At 50.5% G+C, this 6,000-nt stretch overlaps 1 protein-coding gene across 2 annotated transcripts in view; it reads left to right on the top strand.

Moving 5' to 3' along the window:
- The first annotated feature begins 428 nt into the window (after nt 1-428).
- SUSD6 (sushi domain containing 6) overlaps nt 429-6,000 on the top strand; it is a 106,119-nt gene continuing 100,547 nt past the window's right edge. Inside the window, exon 1 of one of the 2 annotated variants that reach the window (XM_053601729.1) lies at nt 429-679. The gene's annotated coding sequence lies outside the window, so the exon portion shown is untranslated. Of the gene's footprint in view, nt 680-730; nt 1,056-6,000 lie in introns of those variants that run through there. The other variant, XM_053601730.1, reaches the window with a different exon arrangement.

Genomic DNA, 6,000 nt, shown 5'->3' with positions numbered 1-6,000 from the left:
TTCTGAGATAGGTCGCATCAGAGCTTCCAAGAGCTAATAAGGCAACAGGAGTCAAAGAGCCTCGTAAACTTGAGAGCAATTCATCCTTTGCAGATAATACAAATAATCATAATATTGAGAGAATCATAATATTGTGCGAACTGGAGAGAGCACTGCTAACGCGGTGCACTTCGAGGGAACCGATGCCACCGCCTGGTCCACGGCAGTTCAGTAGGCGCAACTGTCCCTTTAAGGCCCCCCTCCCACCGCCGTTTTACTTCCCGCGGGCGCCCAGCCCGGCCTGCTACGCGTGCGTGTGGGGCCTCCCGGCGGGGCGGTCGCGGCGGCGCGACGCTGGCGCAAGCTGCGTGTGCGTCTGGCTCCGCCCCCTCCCGCCCCTTCCCCTCCCCCTGCCTCCGCGGGCCTCCCCCGCCCTCACGGTACAGCTGGGGCAGTGACGCTGGAGCTACAGTCCCCGGGTTCCATTCTCCGAGACCGGCGGTCGCCTCGCCGCCTCGCCACCTCCCCCCCTCCCGCCTGCTTCCTCCTCCTGCAGCGCTGGCCAGCGCAAGACAGACAAGGACACACCGGGCCTCGCCTAGACCTGAAAGGGCTGCGGGCGAGCACAGGCGGCGGAGCGGATACGGTGGCGTGGAAGCTAGGAGCGCCCCCCTCCCGGAGGTCTCTGCCTGCTCCAAGGGTGAGTTGTCACCGCGGCCGGGGTGCTACCGGGCCGGCATTGTGTCACTTGCTCTCCCGGCCGGCTGTCAGGGGCTGGGGTAAGTGCGCACCGCCCGGGAGGAGGGGCGCTGGCCGGAGCCTGGGCCGGCTCCGGCTGCTCCCGGCGCTTCTCAGCGCTGGCCGGCTGTGTGCTGATCGCGAGCAGCGCCACCGGGAGCCCTGCGGTGGCGTGGCGTGGCCCGGCCCGGCGGTGTGGGCTGTACTCCGGCCCGGGGAGGACAGACGGCTGTTTTGCGTCCGGGAGCTTCGTGATCCGCAGGCCGGGGCGCGCTGTCCTGCGTCGCTGCCCAAGCAGCGCGGGGAGATCGGATACTTGCGGGGTCGGTGCGGAGGAGGTAGGCAGAAGCCCGCTTTATTATGTTACTCCTTCAAGCTGAGTAAAGCTGCAGGTCCTGCGCTGGGGCAGGGCTGGTTTAGCAGAGGTGGATTTCCTGAGGAAGTCTCGGAGTCCGCGTGTGCGTACGGGAGCTTGCTGGAGCCCCCTCACTTCGTCTGCTCTTTAATCTCAAAAACTTTCTCATTAATTGGGCTGAAACTCACCGAAATCACGTCTTTTTAAAACAGTGTATGCGTACCTTAGTCTTTCTGTTTTACGGTTTATTTTTAGAGACTCCAAATCTTGGTGTGGGCTTGACTCTCCCGCAGCATAAGTGGAATAAGTTACCTTAACAAGTTTAGGAGGAGGAGATGGTTATGAGGACAGCAAAACTCGGCGCCTGTGGCTCAGTGAGTAGGTTGCCGGCCCCATATGCCGAGGGTGGCGGGTTCAAACCCAACCCCGGCCAAACTGCAACAACAAAAAAATAGCCGGGCGTTGTGGCGGGCGCCTGTAGTCCCAGCTACTCGGGAGGCTGAGGCAAGAGAATCACTTAAGCCGGGGAGTTGGAGGTTGCTGTGAGCTGTGTGATGCCACAGCACTCTACCGAGGGCCATAAAGTGAGACTCTGTCTCTACAAAAAAAAAAAAAAAAAAAGGCGTCAAACCTAAGTCTTTGGCTGGTTAGAGGGAAGGCTGGGTCTGGATAAAGAGGCCTAATGCTGCTGTTCCCAAAGGAATTTTCTCTCAGTGGCAGGCGACATGCTGGGCTTTGTTACTCTTGCTAAATGGATGTGTGTGCTCTGTACAAAGGTGCAGTAAGATAACCCAGTTCAGTTAGACTTCAGGTATTTATTCCCTTTGTAGATCTACACAGGATTGTACCTTTCTGCTCTTAACAGGGCTAATTCATTTCTTGCTGTTTTCATTCCTCTGTCGTAAAAAATATATCTATGTGTATGAATGATGCACACACACACCTTTTCAGTTTTGGGAATTCCACACCCAGATTGTCACCATCTAGTGGAGACTAGTAGAGACATGTGCTTGGCACTGAATTGTGAGTTGTCTGAGCTTTGCATTTTTAATTAAATGTATATTCAATCAGAAATAAAAAATTTCAGAGTTTGGAGGGTATGTATGCACCTCAGTAAAGGAGGTATTTAACCAAGCAACAACAATAGTAATGCTATGGAAGAGTTCTTGAAGATTTTATTGTGTATCAAGCTTTGTGCTAAGAGCTTTACTATTTTTGTGTATGCGGGGCACACAGGATCTCACTCTGTTACCCCTGTTAGAGCGTAGAAGCGTCAACCTAGCTCATAGCAACCTCAAACTCCTGGGCTCAAGTAATTCTTTTGCCTAAGACACCTATAGGCACTCAACACTGTGCCGGGATAATTTTTCTATTTAATGTAGAGATGGGGTCTCACTCTTGCGCAGGCTGGTTTCAAACTCCTGACCTCAAGCAGTCCTCTCACCTTGGCTTCAAGGTGAGAGGCCTTAAAATTCATTATGTTAGGTATAAGTGAGCTGCTGGGCCTCCCTGCTTTCTTGATCTGGCTTATAATAGACTTTTGAAGTAGGCATTGTCACTATGGACACTTTTCCAGTTGAGACTAAAGCCAGACACATTAAATAACTTGCCCAGGTCACAAAAGTAGCTAGTGATAGAGTCCACACTCTGAACTACTAGATTATACTTCTAGTTGCTAGTTTGTTTACATTTTGGTAAAATTGAAACTGGAGGGGCGGCGCCTGTGGCTCAAGGAGTAGGGCGCTGGTCCCACATGCCAGAGGTGGTGGGTTCAAACCCAGCCCCGGCCAAAAAAAAAAAAAAAAAAAAATTGAAACTGGAGTCTTTCTTGAATCATCTTAAAAGACTCTTCATGCTGTTTCTCAGACCCTGAGCATTCCTCTGTCTTGAAGGTACATACCTGTGGTATGTTTGGATAACGTTTATTTCATTCAGTATTCAGGAGTATTTATGTGTCCCAGAATGTATACCAGGCACTGTGCTGGGTATTGGGAGCACTGCAATGAATAAGACAGGATCCAGCTATGCTTGCTTGGAACTTCAGTCTTCAAGACAGTTTATGTTGTTAGCTTCCATTAATGGTGATTTGCTGCTTGAGGATCTTTTACTATCAATTAAACAGAAGACAGTATTGGTTTGAGGCTTGATAGATAGGACTTCCTGTTTACAGTGATTTTTTTGGGTACTTCAGTAGAAATGGCAGATAAAACAAATCTTCATCTGCAACTAGACATGAGCAAGTCTCATGAGAGTGAAGTCAGTATCAAGTAGCACAGTTTGACTTACTGAGGCCTGCCTTCTCAAATCTAAACTTTGGTTAGATATAAGAGAAAGAAAGGTAGAATGAGATGTTACAGAGGCAGTCTGGCACTTTGGTTTCCCAGCCATTCTCTGGGGTGTGGTGATTGAACTTGTGCTCTTATGTAGTGGTGCATCTTCTGGTAGGGGATTTCCTCCTTTGCTGTTGCTGGGGGCAGCAGTTCCTACAAGTAATCCTCTCCACACACACAGACACATACACACACAACACACATTTAAAAGCAGTACTTTACCTAGATTTTTAAAAGTAAGATTTTCAAGTTTAAGCATTGTTTCACTCTCCGTGATTGTCCATCTCCCATAAAAACTTGCCTTTTGCTTCTCATCTTTTCTTGTGCTCTTTTTCCATATACCTTAGCTCTTCATACACCCAGGTTACTACTGGTACTTATCATTTGTCTGTAGGCTGGGAGAAATACATCTTTAAAAAAAAGTAGTGAGGCACATAATCTTCCTCACTTCAGTACCAAACAAGAGAATTGGGGAGAGTGATGCAGAACCACTTGCCAGCACAGAGGGAAAGCCAGAGAGCACATGTGCTTGTCTTTCCCTTTAAGTTCTCCATTTACCAAGGGAAAACTCATAAGTGGCAGTGGCGGGGCCTATCTGTAGGCCTGAATGTCAGCAGATCCACTGGGCCCTGGATGTGTCATTGCCACACACAGAGCATTTTATTGAGCTCCTGTGTTGACATTCAATCTCCTAGTAGAAGCTGATAAGCAGGATTCCTTTTCTTCCTTCTGTCTGCCTGGATGCTAAGGGAAGTCTTATTTAGAGGGCATTGCATCAAGCAGTAGGAGAAAGATGAGAAGAAGCAAATAGGGGAAGGAGCCTGGTGTCTTGTTTTTTTTCTTTTTTGACTTTGAGAGGGAACATTACTTAGTTGCAGACTTGAGTGTTGAGGACATTGGGATGGAGGAAAAGCATTGGTGCAAATGCATGTGTATATGTATGATAGAGACCTTTTCCCCTGGCTTCAATGTAGGGGTCAGCCACATATCCAACTGCAGTGAAATTTCATTTAGTGGAATGATTTTTTAAAAATGAATGTTCTTAAATTAATGTTGCCACATCGCAGGAACCTTGGAAACTAGAGTAGTGAGAAATACTCTCTGTAAAGTAGGAAGGCCATTTCCATGTTAATGGAAATGAAGGCTGTAGCTTGAGGTTGGGGCTGGAGACTTTGTGAGGAGTGTTTGAACCTGTTGACAGCTGTGGATCTCAGACCTACAGAGCAGTCAAGTGAGCACTGGGGTGACTGCCCTTGAGCCTCAAGATTGTTCACTCTGACCCTGGCTCAGATCCAAGGCAACGGCCCTTATTACTTTGGATGTTCCCTAGATAAAAACTTTTCTTATGCTCTTTTTCTATATTCGTAGCTCTTCAGACAACTGGGCATAGTTATCACTCCTGGTAAGTTCAGGAATGTATAAAAATCTTTCATCTGGAAAAGTAGAAGTTCTGAGGTAAGAGGCACCTCTTATGAGGTTTAGGTTTCAGCCACCAAGCCTGTCAGATACCTGTGTTCTTTCTGCTTCTTGAGCTCACCTTGTCTGCAATGGTGTCCTTTTTCTTTCTCTTTTAGTTTTTTGGCAGAAACCAGCAGGCTTCCTCTATTTGCTCTCATCCTCTGGTTCTTACCTGAGTGCGGAAGTCTCCAGTCTAGTGGTAGACTTCACAGTGGTGCTGAGCTGGGTTGATGCAGCCGTGAAAGGCCAGCTGTGCTGATGTTGGGCTGGGGGACAGTTGTGTCTCTGTGAAGGTAAGGGGTACAGCGACAGCAGGAAGTGCAGCAACTGCAGTGAGAACTGAACTGGGTTTCACAGACCTTGGTGTTGCCTGTGAGGTACTGTCCCTCATGAACCCTGGTGTTGCCTGCGAGGTACTCTCCCTCACAGACCCTGGTGTTGCCTGCGACGTACTCTCCCTCACGGACCCTGGTGTTGCCTGAGAGGTACCGTCCCTCACGGACCCTGGTGTTGCCTGAGAGGTACCGTCCCTCACGGACCCTGGTGTTGCCTGCGATGTACTCTCCCTCACAGACCCTGGTGTTGCCTGTGAGGTACTGTCCCTCATGAACCCTGGTGTTGCCTGCAAGGTACTCTCCCTCACAGACCCTGGTGTTGCCTGCGACGTACTCTCCCTCACGGACCCTGGTGTTGCCTGAGAGGTACCGTCCCTCACGGACCCTGGTGTTGCCTGCGAGGTACCGTCCCTCATGGACCCTGGTGTTGCCTGCGATGTACTCTCCCTCACAGACCCTGGTGTTGCCTGTGAGGTACTGTCCCTCATGAACCCTGGTGTTGCCTGCGAGGTACTCTCCCTCACGGACCCTGGTGTTGCCTGCGACGTACTCTCCCTCACGGACCCTGGTGTTGCCTGCGACATACTCTCCCTCACGGACCCTGGTGTTGCCTGCGAGGTACCGTCCCTCACGGACCCTGGTGTTGCCTGCGAGGTACCGTCCCTCACGGACCCTGGTGTTGCCTGCGAGGTACCGTCCCTCACGGACCCTGGTGTTGCCTGCGAGGTACCGTCCCTCACGGACCCTGGTGTTGCCTGCGAGGTACCGTCCCTCACGGACCCTGGTGTTGCCTGCGAGGTACCGT

The sequence above is a fragment of the Nycticebus coucang genome, chromosome 9, assembly GCF_027406575.1.
Source record: "Nycticebus coucang isolate mNycCou1 chromosome 9, mNycCou1.pri, whole genome shotgun sequence".
Lineage (NCBI taxonomy): Eukaryota > Metazoa > Chordata > Mammalia > Primates > Lorisidae > Nycticebus > Nycticebus coucang.
This window is presented reverse-complemented; position numbering and strand designations above follow the sequence as displayed.